The sequence below is a fragment of the Capsicum annuum genome, chromosome 12 (genome assembly GCF_002878395.1).
Source record: "Capsicum annuum cultivar UCD-10X-F1 chromosome 12, UCD10Xv1.1, whole genome shotgun sequence".
Taxonomy (NCBI): Eukaryota; Viridiplantae; Streptophyta; class Magnoliopsida; order Solanales; family Solanaceae; genus Capsicum; species Capsicum annuum.
The window spans coordinates 214,335,547-214,358,105 of NC_061122.1; the positions used below are offsets into that span (position 1 = coordinate 214,335,547).

Below are 22,559 nucleotides of genomic sequence, written 5' to 3' on the forward strand. Positions count from 1 at the left end.
TTTTCCTCAACAAAATATGCGAAGACAGTCAACAAGATTCCTGATAACCCCTAGGGAAACATGTAAGAACGAAATATGAGATAACGAAACTTGATGTCGACATTATCTTAGCATGTGTTTTATAGAACATGATCAAAATATTGTAAGACATGAATTTTAATAAGAATCCTTGGCCTGATTAAGATTAGTATAAGACGTGAGATGAGATTCTTACGGGACATAAGAATTGAAGCATTCTCCATCTTACAACATACAATGAAAAGACTTAAACATTAGAGACACTACTCGTCTACACCACTATCACGATCCGAACTAGGCCCAGACATCCTACTCTATCTGGTAGTCATGCACAACATTCTTGTAATAAAATAAAATGCAGAATTTTGATCTAATACAGAAACATCGTCATACTCTGGATTAAGTTTAACAATAAGGAATGAAATCTGAAATCAACTAATAACATATGAAATAGTCTGTGAAATCTCTACTACATGAAAATTTGACAACTATCGAAAAAATGGGACAAGGCCCCAGTAGACCAAATAGATGACATAATCTGAAAGGATAGGCCTTCTGGAATAGAGAAGGCTCACCACTGCACAATCTGATCTGTTGTCTGAATTATGCTTATCTGGACCCCTAGACTGAGCCTTCGAACCTGAGAGGTAGGGGAGAGGGGTCAATACAGATGTATTGGTACGCAGAGCAAATCCAAAATAATTATTTATATTTAACATAAATGAGAGTAATTTAAAGCAGTTCATAAACATATCATACAGTAACAAATCACAGGGATATTTTAAAAGACCCTATGAAATATCTGAACTCTTTGGCACTCTTTGTCTTACTTCTGTGCTAGGTGGTGTACCCTACAATCTGTAATCCCACAGGCTATATGGGATCTACTATTAACTTGGCAGCCAAGCCCTCAACCCAAGTGTGCCGTAAAGGTCAGAGTCTCTGAATCCACTACGCCACATAGCCGTCGCCAGCGTACAATAATAATCTACCTGTATCGGCAAATACGGTGTCATGCTAAGAGTTACTTGAACTCATGACTTCTTAAGGTAACCACCTAACCCTTTTTATGCCCATTTTTGGTTCTTTAAACATGCATTCTCTGAAAACATACTCTGAAATCTTTAACTCTGTCATGGCATTTACACATATATAGTATCATCATACAATTGACTTGCAAGACACATTCTCTGAGCCATTTATAGCAATTTATATCTCCATTTTCAAATGATAAAATCCAGGACCACCATATCAATAATCCTTTCAACAAACTCATGTAAATTCTCTTTATCAATTATTCAGTAAACAAAGGTGGTCATGTTAATAGTCTCAATCACATGCAATTCTTTCTCTTTAACATCACATAGTTAGATGAAGAAGCACTCTCTCAACAATTTGAAATTACATTCAAGTACAAGGACATTGGGAAAAGATCTTTCAAATCATAAAACATGCATTCTATCTCTTTTCCAACAAAACCACAAGCTTTGATCCAATACAAGAGAGGGAGTTCATAGTTTATGCTCTCAGACAATCTTAAATCTCAAACCCCATACATATACGTATACATGTAAATTAATTTAGGGGATAGGACCACAAGGTCAAAACAATAGTAACATTAAAATATTCAGAGTACGTAATTTAGAACATAGATTTCAAACTCCTTTAAAATTCATGCATAAAAATCTTAAAATCATGCCCTAATGGTTTTAAGCCTATGTAGTTTATAGGATAAACCCCACGTACCTTAAATTATAAGATCTAAAAGATGGAACCTAGATCTTGATAGATGAAACCCAGATCTTGATTTTTTTCTTGGAGATCTTGAACTTAAGGCATGATTTTCTTGAATTTCTTGTTCTTGGAGAAAACCCTAATTTATCTTATTTTAAGAGAGAAGAGGATGTTTTTGATGTTCAAAAACTAATAATGATTGATTAATAACACTTAAGGGGTGATTTAATACGTGTGAAAGATTTTTGGAGTGAGGGAAAAACCAAAATACCCCTAAGGAACCCAAAAAAAATCGTATAATTGCAACAGTTGACAACCAGGGTTGACGGGCCGTCACTCAGGTGATAAGTCGTCACCCAGTTCATCACTTTTGGACTGGTTTTTACCATTCACTACCTTAGGCAGACGACCAGGTCTGATGGGCCATCACACAGCTGATAAGTCGTCAGCCTCGTCATCACGTTTTGGTAGACAGATACTTCGAAGTAAAATAAGTGTAACTTTCTACTCCGATTTGGGATTAAAGTAAAACTAGTGGCGTTGGAAAGAGGGCTCAAATAAATTTCCTTAGATATATAGTAGGCCTCCTAATTTGTTATATACAAAGATTTATGGTCGATTGAAGTTGACCCAAGTTTTGACGCTCACTCAAACTCGACTGATAGGAAAGCTTTCAACTCGTCCTTGAGTTAAGGGACCTCTATGATCTCAATTCATGCTTAAATAGGTTCCCACACTACATAATTGATTAACATTCCAATTTGTATAGGATTTATCACTTTTGGATCATCTACGTATAAAATGACGGTTTTCGTTCTAGACTGAAATGCGGGATATTACAACCACAAACAATAATTTACATGCTTCATCATTTCCAACTTAAAATTCTACCAATATACATCTAACCACACAAGTTTGAGTCCCACTAAATAATACTCTTATCTTGAAGCTTACTCAGCGAAAAAAGGTGCTAGCTTAAGCTATGGGACTTTATATTCTACATCCCCTTAAGTAGATTTACTTCACCTAATCACTACTATCAAACACACTAAAGTTTTAAATCAAGGAGTACTAACCATACAACATATTGTTTTGTATTTTCAACAATCTCAACATTCAAGCCTAATCATTACTGCACTCACTACATGGATCTCCCCACTAAGACCAAAAATTTTCAATTAGAATAGCAAATATTTTCACCATATTTCTCCTTATTAGCTATTATACACAACAATAGTTCATCTCCTTCTTTTCCCTTTCACCTATAACCTTAGTTCGAGAATCATATCAAATTTTTCACCTTCAAATATAACAAATTGTTATAGCTTGTCAATGTGTACACACTACTACAACATTGTTCCATTTCTTTCACCAAGATCTTTCAAACAGCTCATCTATCTATGCCAGTGTAGCCTCTTCATATTCATCACCATCATTGAAATCAAAAATCCTATCATTGTCATCCTCTTCTTCTACCTCGGCCCCTGAACCTGCAGTTTGCACATAATAATCCTCAAATAACTTCTCCTTCAAGATTGACCTTACAACAAAATCTGTGTTGTCGTGGAACACATAGTAATCAGGGTGAGAAAGGTAGAAATGATGAAACACCAACTGATATGTGGCATAAATCCTTCCATGACACTTTCTTCAAATTGATAATCATGACTAATTGGAGTATGTCGCAATGCAAGAACTCTTGCTTCACTAGTAGATGCTAAAGACTGGTTTGGTTCTAGCTTGTCATATGCAAGTGTAACTCCAAACTCTTTTATCTTAAAATTTTTACTCCAACAAGGTAATGAAGCATTAATTTGATCACTAGTTTGTAAATACTTGCCAAACTTCCAGTGGCATAAAAATGTCAACTTGTTGTTCCCTCCTGGAATGCCAATGAATGATGGGGCATAAATCCAATTAAGACCATTTGTAATGTTTGGGAATTTGGTATCAATTGTACGCGCACCCCCAAATTTACAGTCACAAGAAAAAATATAATATACGAGGACTGGAACATTTATAGGTGATGCAAATGAGCAGTCCTATTATCTTGACATTAGGAAGTGAATCCACATTAAATGTCAACAACCTCTATTCACTTTTGTTACTGAACCAGCTTGGAACCTCATTTCCTGGAAAATAAGTACTGAAGATGCCAAATTCATAGAGACCCTACTGTACTTAATATATCCTTTTTGTTCGAGTGAACCTATTAAATATTTCAATCACTGTATCTAGTGTGTTGTCATCCAGGTTAAGAAAAAGGCCTAGAGTATTTATTAATTCCACTTCAAAACTATCAATGGGATTTAGTTTGAAAATTCCTGAAATCTTGCTTAAGCTCTCACTTTCCATGAAATCTAAAAAGAGAGTTGTCATTAGGTTTGGTATATTTGAAACTATTTCCAATGATGAGCATCTAACTTCCTTCAACGTAACAAGGCTTGGCAGAAGCTCTGGTAGAGATTTGAGGCTCAGACATCCATCTAACCAAAGGTCTCGGAGCATACCAACATTTTTTGAACTCTGAGGTAAATTATAAATCAAGTTTTCACTTATATTCAAGAAGCATTATGAGGGAAGGTTGCTAAGGCCAAAGGATAGAACATCATCTGTTAAGTTGCATTTAGCAAGACTTAATCTGACCAGCGAACTTGACGAGCGAATATCAGCTTGTTATTTTTCACTTCTGTAATGCACCAACTTAACTTCCCCATTCTTCTTGGCATCTCGTAATGCATGGAATCTGATGTTGATATGCTTTGTCCTTCCATGTTGCACTGGATTTTCAGCCATAGCCACGGCTGATTTATTATCCACATAGATCACAGTTGGTTGTTTTGGCAAAAGATTCCATTCAAATAAGATTTTTCTCAACCAAATTCCTTGATTTGTAGCAGAGGTAGTAGCCACATACTCAGCTTCAGCTGAAGATTGAGCTATGATATCCTGCTTCGTTGTGCTCTATGAAAAAATGCTTGAACCAAATGAAAAGGAGTAAAGAGATGTGCTTTTGTAATCATCCAAACATCCACCCCAATCACTATCTAAATAGCCAATAAGAGATCCATTCTCCACACTTTTATACCAAATTCCATAATCTGTTGTCCCTCTAATGTACCTCAGCACCCTTTTAGTACCTCCAAAATGCTTGGTGCTGGGACATTGCATAAATCGGGACAATAAACTAGCAACAAACATCACATCATCCTTAAAACAAACTTTCAATAAGGCTTCTATACAATTGTGAATCTGCCCTCTCTTCTCCATTAGCCTTCATTAAATTTTCATTCAAAACAAGTGGAGTTGTAATAGGTTTGAACTTATCAAGCTTAAAGTTTTTTAAGAGATCCAGGTCATACCACTATCGGGACAAGAAAATTCTTTCAGAAGATTGAGAAATTTCCATTCCCAGGAAGAACTTCATCTACCATAGATCAGACATTTCAAAAAATTTTAGCATCACATTTTTAACTTCTTGAACTACAAGAGAATCTTCACCCGTGATCATCAAATCACCAACATAAATGGATATCACAATTAACTTCCCATCATCTTGCCTTTTTTGAAGTATAAAGTAGGCTCATTTAGGCTTCAGTTGAAGCCTTGAAACAACAAATGAATGTCCAACCTACTGTACCAAGCTCTCGGAGCTTGTTTATGGCCATAAAGAGTTTTTCTAAGATTATGCGCCTTGTCTTATTCACCTACAACTATAAAACCTTTAGGTTGTTCAACATAAATATCTTCTTCAAGAAATCCATTTTGAAATGTAGATTGACATCTAAATGATAGATTTTTAACTTGTATTGTGCTGCAAGAGCAACTAGAAATTGTATTGTTTCATGCCTCATGGCAGGTGCAAAGGTATCTCCAAAGTCCACTCTAGGCTGCTGGGAATAGCCTTTAACTACGAGCCTAGCTTTATGTTTGAATATGGAGCCATCTGTATTGAACTTCGTTCTATAGACCCATTTGACACCGATGATGTTCTTTTGTATAGGTAGATCAACCAGCTCCCATGTATTACTTTTATTAATCATGGCAAGCTCCTACTCTATTACAGAAATCCAAGCTTCATGGCCTCAAAGGAAGATGGCTCCACAAGTGTAAAATTACATTGCTCATAAACTTTAGCTAGTGACCTGGTGTTCAAAATTGAAGAATAAGTTACCAATTCATCCTCTAAATAGTATTTTGCTCCAGCAATAGAACTAGAATAAATATCACTCATCTGCAAATTTAGAGCTGCAACTGAAGTACTCCTATCTTGGTTCTTTACAACTATATCTCAATCCCAATCATAGTGGCTAGACTCGTCTACTGCAAGATCTCTACTAATAAGCACTTTCTTCATACGAACATTATACACTTTGTACCCTTTTCTAGTGGTTCTATATCCCAACAAAATACACAATTCTGCCTTATTGTCCAATTTACCTCTTTTAGCATCTCGAACATGGGCATAGCACACCGAACCAATTACTTTCAAGTGACTTGCAGACGGCTTTATACCCTTCCATGCTTCAAATGGCACCACATCTTTGAGTACTCTAGTTGGTAACCTTTTCAGCAAAGAAACTGCAGTATTGACCACCTCAGCCCAAAAGTATTTAGGCATCTTCTTTTCTACTATCATACATCTCTCCATATCGATCACGATTCTGTTTTTTTTGTCAGAAACCCCATTTTGTTCTGGAGTGTAGCACACAGTAAATTTTTTTTAATGCTCACATCTTTACAATACTTGTTGAATTGACGCAAAGTATATTCAGTTCCATTATCTGACCTAATATACTTCAATCAACAACCACTCTCCCTTTCTAACATAGCCTTGAATTCTTTGAAAACAGAAAACACCTGAACTTTGCTACTTAAAAAATAGACCCATGTCATTCGAGTTAGATCATATATAAAGAGAATAAAATATTTATTCCCGCTCGAGGAAGCCTTTCTCATTGGTCTACATATATCGGTATGAACCAACTCTAGCTTTTTTTTCACCCTCCAAAGACTTCCTTTAGGAAAAGATCGTCTATTCAATTTACCAAATTGACATGCATGACTCACAAACATCTCGGCACATGTCAATTTTGGGTACATCAAGCTCCATACCCTTGGATTGCATATACACCAATGAACTATGGTTGTAATAACCGAATCTTTTGTACCAAAGCCAAGTATTACTCATTTCAACATTAAAAGGGCAACTTTTAGCAAAATAATATAAAATTGGAAAAGAATTGCCAATCATGCTAATTTTAGCTAATTCATAACCTTTAGGATCATAAATGCACATTTTTTATCCTTAAAATTAAGTGAATGATTATTGTGAAGCAACTGAGAAACACTCAACAAGGTTTGAGTCAATCTTGGCATATAAATAACATCATTTATGATATTCATACCTTTGTTCGTAGGCAATTTCACTGACCCTCAACCTTGATCTTGCACCAGTTCACCATCTCTAAGCTTCACCTTCGCCTAACAAATAGATTTTAATCAATTGCCATGTGCCTTGTGCATGCACTATCAACATACCAATCATATCGATCAACATGTGATGTGTTCAAAGCCATGAATACCCCCTCCTCTATTTTTTCAACTTGGTGATCTTCTGCAAAATTTACTCATTGGGAAAACTGACCACTTTGAGTTTGCTTTTGCCTGCAATACTTCTCAATATGCCCATACTTCTTGCAGATATGAATAGGAGACCTCTTGGACTTCCGCCAATAATTCTTCTTAAAATTTTTTGTCTTCTTTTAAATACCACAAAGTGGAAATTTTCCTCTCCTCGATGATTCACCTTGGTATCCACCAGATTTCACTTCTCCGGAGAGGTCTAAAGAGACTTTTTTCCTTCATTTTGTTACTAGAATTTATGCCTTACTTGAAAGGCATCTTCGACTATCCCTTCACTTCTTATAGTTACCCGTTTCTCTTGGATTTGCAATTTAGAGATCACCTCAGCTATTGAAAGAGTAGTCAAGTCACAAGAATCTTCAATAGCTGAGATTTTTTATCCAAACTTGTCCGGAAGGCTAACAATGATCTTCTCTACAACTTTCTGATTTGGAAAGTTTTCATCAAGTATCCTTATTTGGTTCATAATATCTATCATCCTGGAAGATTATTCTTTCACACTATCCGAGTCCATCTTCAAAAGCTCAAACTCCCTCTTCAAGGTTAAGAACTTGACACACTTCACTCAGTTGCTGCCTTTAAACTCCTATTTTAGCTTATCCCAGGCTTCTTTGGTTATCTCACAAGCTATAATTCTTGTAAACATCACTTTCATAAGACTTGAGTGTATGCGAGCAATAGATCTTGGAGATCTAGTCACCAACTCATCATACTTTTTGATATCAGTGAAAGTTGGGTTGTTTCTCAATGACTAAACAATAGGTTCTCCTCTCTCAACGACATCTCACAAATTGAGAGCCTTCAAATAATCCTTTATTTTAATAGCCCAAATATGATAATTCTTGCCAGAAAAAATCGGAGGACCCGTCATTAGTTGATTTTCTGGTCCCATGTTTTCCAGTAAATAGATCCAAGAAAAGATCTTAAAAAATAAGCCAATCAATAAAAAACAGATTAAGATCCCTAAAGAAATGGGATCTGATATCATGTCAAAAGAAAGGAAAGAAGAATGGATAAGAAACAAGCTGAAACAGTAACAAATTCGAGCTGTAAATTGCTGGTGAAAAATCTGTAGAGAAAGAAGAAGAGCTGAAACTTGTTGAGTACTCTATTTGTTTCGCTTGATAGTTCACTACATAGGCTACACATATATATAGTGTGTGTGTGAGGAATACAAACAACAAACCAAGCATAATATCTCACACAACACCAAGTACATATGTGGCCAACTAACCACCACTCATTTTAAATAAAAGACTTGTCTACTACGAAAATATCTACTAACTAGGAGTTCCTAGATAAATCTTAATTTCTTCATAGAAGTTTTAACAGTCTTTTTTTTTAGATAAACATCCGGTACCCCTCAAACTATGGCCAAAGTTGATACGATACACTCCAACTTCACATGGATCCTATTATCCTTGAACTCGATTTGAGTGTATTTTGTCATCCTTTTATGCTGACATTGCACCTTTATTACATAAAATGGGGCCCATATTAAAGGTGCCATGTCAGCTATGGAAAATTCGAAATTATTTGAGTTTGTCTTTTAGTTGACTTTTTTTCTCTCATATACTTAAGTACTCCCTCCCTTTCAATTTATATGTCCTTTTTAAGTTGATTAAAAAAGAAAGACATTAAAATAGCTAATTTCGTAGATTTGCATATCACGTGAGGACGAATGTCTTCGTCACGTATTTAAATAGTTATTTTCGTAGATTTGCATATCACCTAATGTGTTGGTGCAATATACCATAAATTACAATATTTACATTTGAAATAGAAAAAAGAATAAAAAATGAAGAAAATAAGATAATTTTTTTCTTGGCGGAGGCGCGGATATCTCGCTCTCTTTAAGATGAATCAAGCCCACCGCGGTATGATCCACACCGATCAAGTAGTATCATCAACTCTTGACTTTTCCCCTCTAGGATATAGCAATCCATCATTATGTACAACTCGAACAACTCCAAAATGGTCAAAGAATCCAAAGCTCCACCACAAAACAGCACCTTCCTTCAACGTATAAAGATGACAAAAGATTAGGAATTAGTTGCTACACTATGTGGCAATGAATAAGTGGTTGCAGTACAAATGTACCAATGGAAATATAATGCATAATCATATTATATACATTCAATTAATATGAAAATGCTAATCTAACATGATGTCTTTGTCACTTATTAAAATATCTAACCTGATAGATCTGCATATCCCATGATGTCTTTATTAAGAATGTTTATTAGAAAAGTGGAACCTACATTCATCTATGTTCTATGATTAAATTCATATTGATAAGACAGAAGTATAGAGACAAGTATTTTCACCAGTTAAGCCCTAAACTCATTTTTCTCTATCTTTTCGATGTTGTTCCAATGGCTACCAACTACCAAATCATCAGACAATGTTGTTCACCTTAATATACTAGTACACTTCCTCTGCGTTATTGATTGGAACCAAGATTTGAAACTTCACGTCCAAGGTAGTTGTGGAGCCTCAAATATCCATTTCGATGACTTTCTCGCCAACTAATTCTACCGTATGCATGAATAGGCACTAGAAATCTTGGAAATTCCTAAAACTTGAGACGTGTCTATGACACTGTCGTTAATAATAAAACAACACAAAGGATGTTAAAAGGGTATAACAATGTTGGGTCTATTTCTGATGACAATTTGTAGGGCTATACATAGTGGACCAATATGCCCAGGATGTTAACTAGTTACCAACCTCTTGGTCTAACCTTAAAAAGAAAAATGTACTAGTTATTGCCAAGTGTTGTATGTCTTTGTCATTTGTAGGTGACAAATATTTTTCATTGGCTTTTGAAAACTACACTATAGGCAGCGTCAGGTACCTTCAATCATACAGGGAGAACCACATAAAGAACATTATGTAGAGTTGATAGTATCAAAAAATGAAATATAGATAGCCAACCAACAAATCAACTAAGATTCTCCTACTTCAAACTTTTATAACTTAGGATTTACCTCTGTCGTCAGTAGACGTGTAAACTTTTTTATTTGTATTTCATTCTTATTCTTTCCTATTTGTGTCATGAATCTAGTCTACACCTTGGACGAGATACCATGAACTATAAGTGATCCCAAGTGAACCATTGAAACTAGCATCTTATTATAATCACACATTTAAAACAACTGAGCAGTAGCTTAACATAGTAAAATGACAAAACTACCAATAATTTTGAAAAACCTGAAATAACAATATGAAAACCCAACAAAACTAAACCATTTGATTTTGTCTGAAAGCCTCTATTACACTGATAAGTTACTGGGACAGGAGCCCCACTTAACTCTAAACAATTGAAAAAAGGCAAGTAGGTTTTGGAGTGTTGTGTTGATTTTCGAGGGCTTGTGTTTGTCATTGTACTAGTTGTATTATTGTTAAAAAAAATTATATTTATCATCGTCAATCCTTTATTTTGTTTTCAATATTGTACTATTTTGTTGTTGTTCTTGTTCCTTTCTTGTAGGAATTGCTCAGCTCCCCTTGTTAGTTTTACCTTTTTCTTTGTACTTGGATCTGTTACACTTGAGCCGGGATCTTTTGAAAGGCTTTCTCTACCTCGGGTAGTGATAAGAAGCTGGTAAATACTCTACCCTCCCCAGACACCACTAGTGGAATTTCACTGTATGTTTTTGTTTTTGTCATTATAAATGTTCATTAAAATAGTGGGAAATGCATTGATGTTTTACTCAGATGTGTGTATTGCATGTTATATTTTTTTGACTACTAAATGATGACTAGATCACTGATGATCATAGTGTGTAGGTGCACGACTACTGTTTTATCGAAGTATAAGTAGTTAGGAGTAGTTATTTGGCTAGTAAGTAGTTGAGTTAGTTGGATAATTTATTAGAGGTTGTAAGAGGTTGTTAGACGGTTCTACTGAGCTATCAGTGAGCTGGACATAAGCTCCAATCTTATCTCAAGTCTTAGTTCAAGTCTATAAATAGACACAGCTTGTACTATTCCATTGAAGCATAATTAAATTCAGCTTCACTTCATCCCTCTCTTCTTCTATAATTGCAAATCATCAAGCTGTAATGCTTGTATTTCACATGGTATCAGAGCTACAAGCTCAATACTGAGCATATTTCGATCAATTTTTCATCGAGTTCTCTGCAAAATTTGAGATCTCTGTTTTCAGTTTCTTCTTCTTCGCGATTCTGATATACTCTGCACTTCGATCCTTCCACTTATGGCTCCCAAAATTGATCAGAGTGATCCTTTTTCATTGATGCTTCTGATAGTTCCAGTGTTGTACATGTTCCAATCAAATTAACTGTTCAGAAAATTATAGTTTGTGGAGTCGATCGATGCGTATTGTTTTCTTAGGGAAGAGGAAGTTTGGTTTTGTTACTGAACCTACAACAAAGAGTCATACAGAGAGGAACTCCATGAATAATGGGAAACATGTAATGCCATTTTCCTTTCCTTGATCATGAATACCGTGAGTGAGAATTTACTGTCTGGTATTGTTTATGCCCCAAGTGCTTATGCAGTTTGGGAAGATCTGAAGGAGAGATATGACAAGGTGAATCGTATGTGTATATATCAATTGCGTCATGAAATCAATATTCATTCTCAAGGTACAGATTCAATCTCAACTTATTTTACCGAATTGAAAAGTTTGTAGAGTGAATATGATGTTCTAATGCCTAATCCTAGCTGTGATTGCCCTAAGTCTACAAAGTATTCAGATCACATATGACAACTGAGACTTTTATAGTTTTTGCGTAGTGTAAATGAGTCCAATGATTAAGCTAGGAGACGTATATTACTCAAATGAGTAACTCCTACACTTAATCAAGCTTATGCTATGCTTATAGAATATGAGATCCAACATTCAGCTTGTATGCTTATTGTGAATGATCTATTAGAACAACTTACTATGTAACTGAATCGTAACTATGGTTATGGACAAGGCTACAACAATTATAAAGGCAGAAAATGTGAATACTATCATATCTCAGGGAATACTAAGAAAATTTGTTATAAACTGGTAGGGTATCCAAATGATTGGAAGAACAAGAAGAAACAAGGTTAAAATCCTTTGAATTTCAGATCTCACAGTACTGGTAGCAATAATTTCTCCTTTTCTAATGGTGGTAACAACTATGTTAACACTAGAAACAAGCCCTCTCAAACTCCAACCATGGTAGCAGGACAAGTTGATGCAACTAGTTCTAGTTATGAGGTGAATCATGTACTACTAGCAAAGCTTCACACATTTACAGAAGATGAGTACACTCATATTATGAACATGTTAAACAAGGATACCAAAGATATGAAACAAGTTAACATGACAGGTATTACTACTTATTTCCTATCCAAAACTTGTTCTGATACTTGGATTATAGATTCAAGAGCTACACATCATGTGTCTGCATATAGACACCTATTCAAAGACAACACAAGATTAGTCCCTAGACACTTGGACAAATTACACCTTTCAACAGGTGATGAAGTTCCAATTTCCCATAGTGGTGATGCCTACATGTCTGTAGATGGTGTGATCAAATATGTTCTTTTTGTCCCAGATTTCAGGCTTAATTTGTTATCTGTTGCTAAGATAACCAAGAAACTTTCATGCTTTGTGTCCTTTTATCCTGATTTTTGTATTTTTCAGGACCACTTCAATGGCAAGGTGAAGGGGATTGATAGACAAGAGGGTGGACTAGATATTCTTAAAGGTGAATAGAAAGGAGATAATAATCATACAGAATCAAACCACTGTAGATTCATTGCAGAAGTATTAGTTTTTAGTTGCAGCTTATGGCACCAAAGACTTGGGCATCCAGTTTCTCAGGTTTTAAGATGCTTAAATATTCTTCAGAGTCCTAGTGATGTAAATACATTGAATAAATGTACTGTGTGTCCTCTAGCAAAATAGACAAGACTGTGATTTCCTACAAGTACTACTAGGTCTTCTGTATGTTTTGAACTCGTACACATGGATTTATGGGGTCCATATAGATCGTCTACCTTTGATAACAAGTATTATTTTTCGACTATGGTAGATGACTATAGTAGATATACATGGATTCATCTTTTGCAGCTGAAATCTGAGTGCATAGTATATATTAAGAACTTTATTTCCATGATTAAAACACAGTTTGCAGTGTTAGTAAAAACCATCAGATCTGACAATGGGACTAAGTTTATCAATTACCAATGTCAGACTTTATTTTAGTCTCTAGGCATTCTGCATCAAACAAGCTGCCCTCACACTTCTTAATAAAATAGAGTTGTGGAGAGGAAGCACAGGCACATATTTACCATAGACAGAGCACTCAAGTTTCAGTCTCACTTGCCCATTAAGTATTGGGGATTATGTATGAAAGGTGCAGTATATATCATGAACAGGTTACCATCAACTGTGCTAAGTGATAAGAGTCCATTCCAATTGTTGTTATCCAAGGATCCCAAGCTGTCTCATGTCTATGCTATGTAACTGTACTCCCAAAAGGTGATAAGTTCACAGAAAGGACTAAACCTGTAGTGTTAGTTGGTTATTCAGAGTCTCAAATGGGACATTTACTACTGGATTTCCACTCAAAAAGGTTATTACTTAGTAGGGATGTTGTGTTTCATGAGGACATACTCTCTTTTAATCCATCACACATGCAGCATACACATGATTCCAAAGATGAAGAAGATATCAATGACTTCTTAATTCCCACAGAGGATGAAATGACTACTGAGGCTCCGACTAAAGCTGGTCCCATTGAAGAAGATAGTTTTGCTGATGCTGAAATACCTGATATAGCTTTATCTGACTTATATGATAAAACAAATTGCCAAGTTGAGCCTTTCCTGCCCCAACCTTCTTTAAGTAGACCCACAAGAATCAGCATACCACCTGTATGGATGCATGACTATGTTGACACCTCCAGAAACCGAAGATGCAAGCATCCCCTAGCCAACAGTTTGTCTTATAAGAGACTAAGTTCTTCTTATCAGTGTTACTTCACTAAGTTCTCCACTTTGGTTGAATCTCAATATTTTAAACAAGTTGCACAAAATAAAATATAGGTAGAAGACATGAAGTTAGAAATTCAAGCCTTGGAGGCTAACAACACATGGATTATTGTTGACCTGCCTAAAGGGAAAAATGTTGTTGGTTCCAAATGGATATAAAAAATTTAATACCTTGCAAATGGTGAAGTAGAGAGGTTCAAAGTAAGGTTAGTAGCCAAGGGATATAATCAACCGAAAGGACTAGATTATTATGAAACCTATTCACTAGTGGCTATGATGGTTATAGTCAGAAGTGTGATTGTTGTAGCTATTTCTAAAGGTTGGAACCTTTATCAAATGGATATCTACAATGCATTCTTATAAAGGGATCTTGAGGAGGAAGTGTACATAGAAATTCCAAAAGTATTTAGAAGACAGGGGGAGCATAAAGTGTGTAAGTTTCTCAAATCTCTGCATGGCCTTAAGCAGACTTCTAGACAGTGGAAATTGAAGCTTACTCATGCTTTACTTAATGATCAATTCACTCAGAGTGCACATGATTATTCACTTTTTACTCTGCACCAAGGTGATGATACTGTTGTGGTTCTTGTATATGTTGATGACTTACTACTTACTGGAAGCAATGCAACATTGATCAATGATACTAAAGACAAGTTACATCAACAATTCAAGATGAAAGACTTAAGGGATCTCAAGTAACAATTCAAGATGAAAGACTTAAGGGATCTCAAGTTTTTTTTGGGTATTGATGTCCTCAGATCAACCTCAGGGTTAATATTAAACCAAAGGAAGAACATTATTGAATTGATTGCTGACATAGGTCTTAGTGGCTCCAAACCTGCTATCACTCCATTAGAGTCCAATGTCAGGTTAAATATACTAGAGTATGATAAAGCCACAAGTGCATAAGGTGATAAGATGTTATCTGATATTTCTTCTTACCAAAGACTAGTGGGTAAACCTATGTATGCTACTATTACAAGACCAGATATTAACTTTGCGGTCCAAAATCTCAGTCAGTTTATGCAATATCCTAAGAGGTCACACTAGGAAGCAACTACCAGAGTAATTAGGTACCTTAAAGGTTCTATTGGTCAAGGCATCTGGTTAAAGGCTAAGCCTTCTGATGCACTCACTTGTTGGTGTGACTCAGATTAGGCTGCTTGTCCAAACACTAGAAGGTTAATCACAGGTTGTGCTATTCACTTTGGTGATTCATTAATATTTTGTACATCTAAGAAACAACATGCTATTTCCAGAAGTTCTGCTGAAGATGAGTACAGATACATGGCTTTAGAAGTTGCAGAACTTACTTGGCTGGTTGGTTTGTTCCAGGAACTCAAGTTTCCCATTACTCTTCCCATATCTGACTTTAGTGACAGCAATTCAGCCATTCAGTTGCAAATAATCATGTGTTTCATGAGAGAACTGAACACATAGAGATTGACTGTCACTTCATCAGGGATAAGATCAAAGGTGGATTTATTAAATCTATGTATTTTCACACTTGTGATCAATTTGCTGACCTTCTTGCCAAGGGACTAAGCCTTGGTCAACACACTCACTCACTTGGAAAGCTTGGTGTGCTAAGCATACTGCACCCTGCAGCTTGAGGGGGAGTATTTTGACTACCTAATGATGATGAGATCACTGATGATCATAGTGTGTAGGTGTATGACTACTGTTTCATTGATGTATAAGTAGTTAGGATTAGTTATTTAGTTAGAAAATAGTTGAGTTAGTTGGACAAGTTGTTAGAGGTTGTTAGATGGTTATGCTGAGCTGTCAGTGAGCTGGACATAAGCTCCAATATTAGGTTAAGTCTTAGTTCAAGTCTATAAATAGACACAACATTATCCTATTCCATTGATACATAATGAAATTTAGCTTCACTTCATCCCTCTCTTCTTCTTCGATTGCAAATTATCAAGCTGTAATGCTTGTATTTCACATATATATTTTAATATTGATAGGACAAGCATACTCTATATATAGGACAATGCATGTTCATAATAAAGAAGTATGGGACAAATATCGTATTCTCATCTTGTTCTAATGGCTACCAACTCATTAGACAAAGAAGTGATTGTGGCCATGGTGCCATTTTCTGACTATAGCTATCTCAATAGCCTCTTTGATCATGCTCTCTTCATTGCCTCCCATAATATACTTATACACCTCTTGTGCTTTGATGATCAATAAAAAGAATTGAAACTGCGCATCTAAGGTGGTCTCGCAGCCTCAAACATCCACTTCAAAGATCTCTGGAGACCTTCTCTGACAGAAAAAGATGTTGCTAACTGTGATGGTGTACCTTTGTTATGATGCTTCAGAGAAAATTCATAGAGCCTAATCATAAAATATATCGTGAACTCACCACCAATGCAAAGAAATTAGTCATAATTCATGACCTTATGATGAGAGACCAAATACAGGATGTCCATTCATTGATCCCATATGTGGAATCTTATATCTTCCACACCGGGGCGACTTTTAGCAGATATTCTTCCTTTCGACAAAGTATTCCTAAAGTAGTTGATGATGATGATCATGAGAATCTGATCGAGCAAATGCAGGATGAGTTTCTAATGTTTGAGTTGCATAAGAAATTATGGTTTAGAATGGATCTTGAGTTAAAGCTCCAGTCCGGATAAATCGTTAACTCGTGCAAAGAAGCGGAAAGTAAGTACCTAGATTTACTTGTAAATGTGAAACACAAGCCATTATGGATATTTGGTCCATTTCATATGATGTTAGAATAACATAATTCTATCTCTTTTTCATCTTGCAACATGAATCACCATTAAAGCCAAAAATTTCTCGACAAGCAAGATGTTAACTTAGGAATATTCGTCTCGTTTGGATCGACCACTACATTATCACAAGAGAAAATCAATGAGATTGCTCTAGGTTTAGAACAAAGCAACCATAGATTTATTTTGATAATAAAAAAAGGATAAAAAGTGGAGAATGTTTAGGAGAAAGACGGAAAGAATGAATTACCAGAAGGGTTTGAAGAGAGAGTGGAAGAAAGAGGAATGGAGGTAAATTGGACACCACAGTTGGAAATCTTGAGGCATTCATCTACGGGTGGCTTTATGAGTTATTGTGGATGGAATTCTTGTATAGGGAACATTAGTATAGCAATGCCTCTAGGAACTTGGACATTAGTTACGATCAGCCATATAACGCTATACTTCTAAAAAATTTTCTCAATATTGGAGTATCTATCAAGAGTTGGGCTCAGCAAAATGAATTAACAATATCAACCATCGAAAAAGAGGTGAAGACAATGATGAGGCAAAGGGCAGTGGAAATAAGAAAAAAGATCAAGAGTTATTTTAGCGATGGAGGAGCTACATGCAAGGCAATGGAATCTTTCATTTCAAATATTATCAAACAACTTCCACGGTTGTGTCTTTCAAGTTATTGTTTCTCAGCATATTTAGGTAGAATATACTTCCTGATCTATCATGTCTCGATCCTATTTTCCTCTGTTTGAATAAGCTTGATAGAGAAAGGCAGAATTCTTATATGGCTAATCAGATATGTTGACATTTGAGAATTATATATTAACTTACTTCTCATATGTGGAATCCTACATGGACAATTCTTGTCCTACGTAGCATCCTATGTGTATTATCCCACATAGGACGTGTGTGTTTACTTGTTCAACTTTATACATGTTTAAGTGCCTACTTGTGCACACCTAAAGTTGGAGGTCATAGTTGTGATTTGGTGTCAAATTAAAGGGCATGTTTATGTATTATGCCATTATATTTTAAATATTTTTACATGTCAGTGTGGTTAATTAACTTATCATAGTATGTTTCTTGCGCTTATACGCTACCATTTTTATTGTGTTATCGACTAAGTAAACGTTCATTACAGATATTTTAGATGCATAAATTGTATTAATATATAGTTTAACTCATATACATCAAATGTCACCATATGATTATTTAAAGAAGCTTTTATACGATATCGTATCACTTATAATACATATGCCTATGTTTTTTGTCATAATTTTGTAACACCCTGTTTTGCTGAAATTTTGACTTTTTGAGAAGAGTCGCCACTTAATTTTAAAAAGGAATTAAGAAACCTTTAAAAATACTTTAAACGATCCAAAACAGAAAAATCATTTAAGTTTCGAAGATTCTAAGTAAGCGGTTCCTAATAACATTTTAGGAAGGTGTTAGACACCTAAAACGTCCGCTAACTTGCGGTTATCCGGACTATTTGAAAACATCTTTTGATTAACTTCTAAAAAACATTAATTTTTTGAAAAGTGATTGATTTTTTAGAAAAGACTTGTGTAAAATAAATTTAGGCGACTTAGTAGGAATTTTAACTAAGTCTAAACAAAACTAATAAACAAATAAACACATAAAAGGGGGAAGGGAGGAGAAAGTAAATGATTCAGATATTTGGGCCCGAATCAACGAGACCTGTCCTAGTCTAATTGGGCCTTCAACCCATTTTACCTATCCTAATCTAGTTTTCGAGCATTTGGCTCGAGTCTTGCTCCACCTGTATTGAATTTACAACTTTGGCTTTGAGGCCCCAAATGTATAACTAAAGTAATAAATAAGAAAATGATAAATAAATAATACAACAATGAATAAATAAAGAAAGAGAAGACTACCGAGTCGTGTTCCCACTGCAAGGATGGGGCTTTAATCCGTTTTCCTTCTTCCAATTTTCTTATCCATGCACTTAGACTCTCTTTCAGGCTTGACTCAATGGATGGGCCTTATGGTCCATTAGAGAATGCAAAGAGTCCGTTTGGACACCAGCGAATTGTCATGCAAAAGAAGAAAGAAGAAAACGAAATTAATACACATCCAAAACACGAAAATGCAAAAGAAGAAAGAAGAAAACGAAATTAATACACATCCAAAACACGAAATGTTACATGGAGAAATAATATAACAAATTGATAGACAAACAGTCAACTGTAGTAATTCAAATAAATTGGGAGACAGTAATTCAAATATGGCAGAGTGATGCAATCAATATAATAACACACAACATACTTTATCATGACAAAAATTTGGACTATAAGCAAGACAATATCACAGCTTTTCAAAGAAATAATGAAGCATTGAGTTGCAAAGGAGAAAGAAAATTACAGCTGAATTAAACTAAACAAGTTACAAAGCTATGATTTTTATTGAACAAACTACAATACAAATCTCAAATCAAACCAACTAAAAAGAAACAGTAAACTTAGCACAAAATGCTAGGAAACTACAATTTTCATCAACAAAACAAATCAAAAGAGTAAAATTAAACAACTGACCAGGTAGGAAAAGTTTGAGTCCTAACCGTGTTAACTTGATTGCTAAAACATTTTTTGGTAATGGTCTTGCAAAACTCTATGAGTTTTAGGCCTTTATGAGTAGAAACTAGGTCCAAAATAGCATCGAATTAAGTGAAAAACTAAGAACTAAAATATATTGTTAATGTAACACTGAACCAATTTGCAATGATTTATATAAGGTAAAAGTAAGGAGAATCTTAACATTTTTAGGTTGACAGGCATGATTAACCAAAGGAACAATAAGTAGCATGATGAACTAAAAGTGAGATTTCCATAGCAAACAGAAAACATAAGATGAACATTGACCAAATAACAACTGTAACCATCATAATCAAATATCCTATGGCCACCTTCTATAGCAAAAAATTCTCACACGATTGCAGTCAAGAGATTATGACTCTATTAACATGAAAACAGTGAAATCGTTCAAAAGCAGTCGAATTGAAAACCTCAACACAATTATCGATTCAACGGAATAACAACCAGTAACAAGCTAATCCTACATCCTTCATAGTCATCTATAGCTACTCCCAGCAAACAATCTTACAATTACGACATTACAAAGGAGATGAAGAAAAAGAAAGCCATAACAGAAGTTAGAACAGAAAAAGCATTTACCTCTTTTAGAGCAGCAAAATGGGCCAACAAGCTAATACCAAACTCTATCACCACCAGAGAATTCTTCAGGGACTCCGAAAGCTCCGAGCAGCCCCCAACCTTCCTCAGGAAGAAAAAAATTTATACTCTAACAAAAATATACTTTTTTTTTTTTCAAAATGGCTTTTTTCACTTTCCGAGACTTGTTTTCAATTTCTCCAAAGCAAGCTAAAATGGGGTTGATTTTGAGCTCCCACCTATGTGGGAACACCAAATTTTGAGTGCAATCCTGGAATTTTCTTTGAAATTTGAATTTTGAGGCAAGGGATATGGATTGGGTGAGCTGGAATCGTACGGTTCTTATATGAATTTGAGGATAACTTTGAGGGATTTGGAATAACACCGTTTTAGCATCTCTCTAGAGCTTTCTCTCACACTATTCGCATGCACAACACGTTGTTGCGAATGGAGGAACTCGGGTCGGAGCTCATCAGGTCTGATTTGTTGACAACGTTGATGTTGCTTGCTGTTTCGGATGTTGTTGTCATTTTTCTATTGGAGTTGAGGGGTGTTGATGTTGTGTGTTGCTGTTGTTGTGTTGTGTTGTACTTGAGAAGAAAGGGAATAATATGACTTGGTTGGGTCAGGTCAGTTTATGTTTGGGCCGAGTGGTTTGGTCTGTTTTTGTTAGTTTGGGGGTTATTTAAAACATAACCCCCAAAATGATTTAAGATTTAGCCTAATTTAATTAATATTTCGATCAAATTAAAAATTAAATTGGTCAAATTGCATTGTGGTTGTAGCCAATTGATTTCAATTATGATCGAATTTAATAAATTTGACTAAATTGAATTAAAATTCGATACAAACTAATACCTCATTGAATCTCGAGCTTCTTGATTTAATAAAATCGACTAAATATTTTTCAAATAAATTATTTTCAATAATAAATTCTATTTGAATAAAAATTTTAATCATTTAAATTTATTTTCCAAATAATCCTTAATTTGAAGTCCAATTTTGATGAAAATGTTCATTTAAATAATACCATCTATACAATCTGGTATATAAAAATACGAAAATATAGAATTATCACTTAAATGCAAAATTTAGTCCAAATAAATATTTTAAAATGCATTTATTTAGAAAAAATTATTATTGTGATTTTATTTGAAAATTGAAGAAACTGGAGATTAAATATAGTTGTGGAGGGAAAAAATTAGGTGTCAACAACTGCCCCCTCCCTTTGGGTAGGGTGGATGTAAGTAACCCTGGGTAAAGGGAGGCTGACGTTCCTAATTTTTGTCCTACAATAAATTCGAATATGAAAGAGGTTGGTTTTTGCATGAGTTTCGTGGAGTTATGGCCGGACCTCGGTATCAAGTTTCCTACATATCTCAGGTTACATGAAAATTCAGGCTGCTTGTAGTTCATAAAGCTTGATTTAAAGTACGATTTTCAAAAGATCCACCAACTATCTCAGTTTTAGAATTTTTGATAAAATCGAAAGGCTGGGAAATGGAGAAATTTGGAGGGAGGTTGGAATCCAGTCGAGTTATCTACATAGAGCCCAGCCTACACATCCTCAGGATTTTAAGGAATCAGACTACTTGTAGTTTGACTCGATCGGTAAAAAAGATAGTCTTCTATTTCAGACGATCTTTGGCTCAAAATGAGGGACAAGTTGGTCGAGTTATGGAAAAGAGGCTTCTAACCTCTTAACCATGAACGTGGATCTCTTCACATCCATAGCTAAGAATTTACCTGGGCATAATTTCCAAAACTCTAAGTGTGTTGCCACCCAAATTTGAAAGAAAGAGAATATTACCCTCGACATAAGTTTAGAAATATCCCAAAAGCGAAGATGAAACCAGAATATCATGAAATACCCACATGCCTTCTAACAGGGGTATGGTTGGATGGTGGTGGTGATCATCCTTTAGCTCACGTCCAAAGAGTTTGACATCCCTCTTTAGACTATGTCCCGCTTTGCTGCTAAGAAAGAGTTCCACGTTGTTCTGCATTCTTTTTGGAGTTGTCCGCACCTATGGTTTTGATTTGAGATTTTCATCCGCTCGGATGCTCTCTACAATAGATCAAAAAAAAATCATTAGTAATAAGCCTAATTCACAAAAGAGGCGTATAGTTTTTTACCGTTTCTCCGCGTGAGCTGTCGTTTAAAAGTGAAGTCATCCTTTCTTGTACCTGTTTAGTAGGAAATAACTCTTAATAA

At 35.2% G+C, this 22,559-nt stretch overlaps 1 long non-coding RNA gene and 1 pseudogene across 1 annotated transcript; both read left to right on the forward strand.

Moving 5' to 3' along the window:
• Nucleotides 1–11,397: 11,397 nt before the first annotated feature.
• Nucleotides 11,398–13,458, forward strand: LOC124889515. The gene is made up of 2 exons (XR_007048570.1): nt 11,398–12,011; nt 13,052–13,458. It is a non-coding gene; the product is annotated as an uncharacterized LOC124889515 (long non-coding RNA).
• A 3,000-nt stretch (nt 13,459–16,458) lies between these two features.
• On the forward strand, nt 16,459–17,905 carry LOC107848943 (annotated as a pseudogene).
• The last annotated feature ends 4,654 nt before the right edge of the window (nt 17,906–22,559 follow it).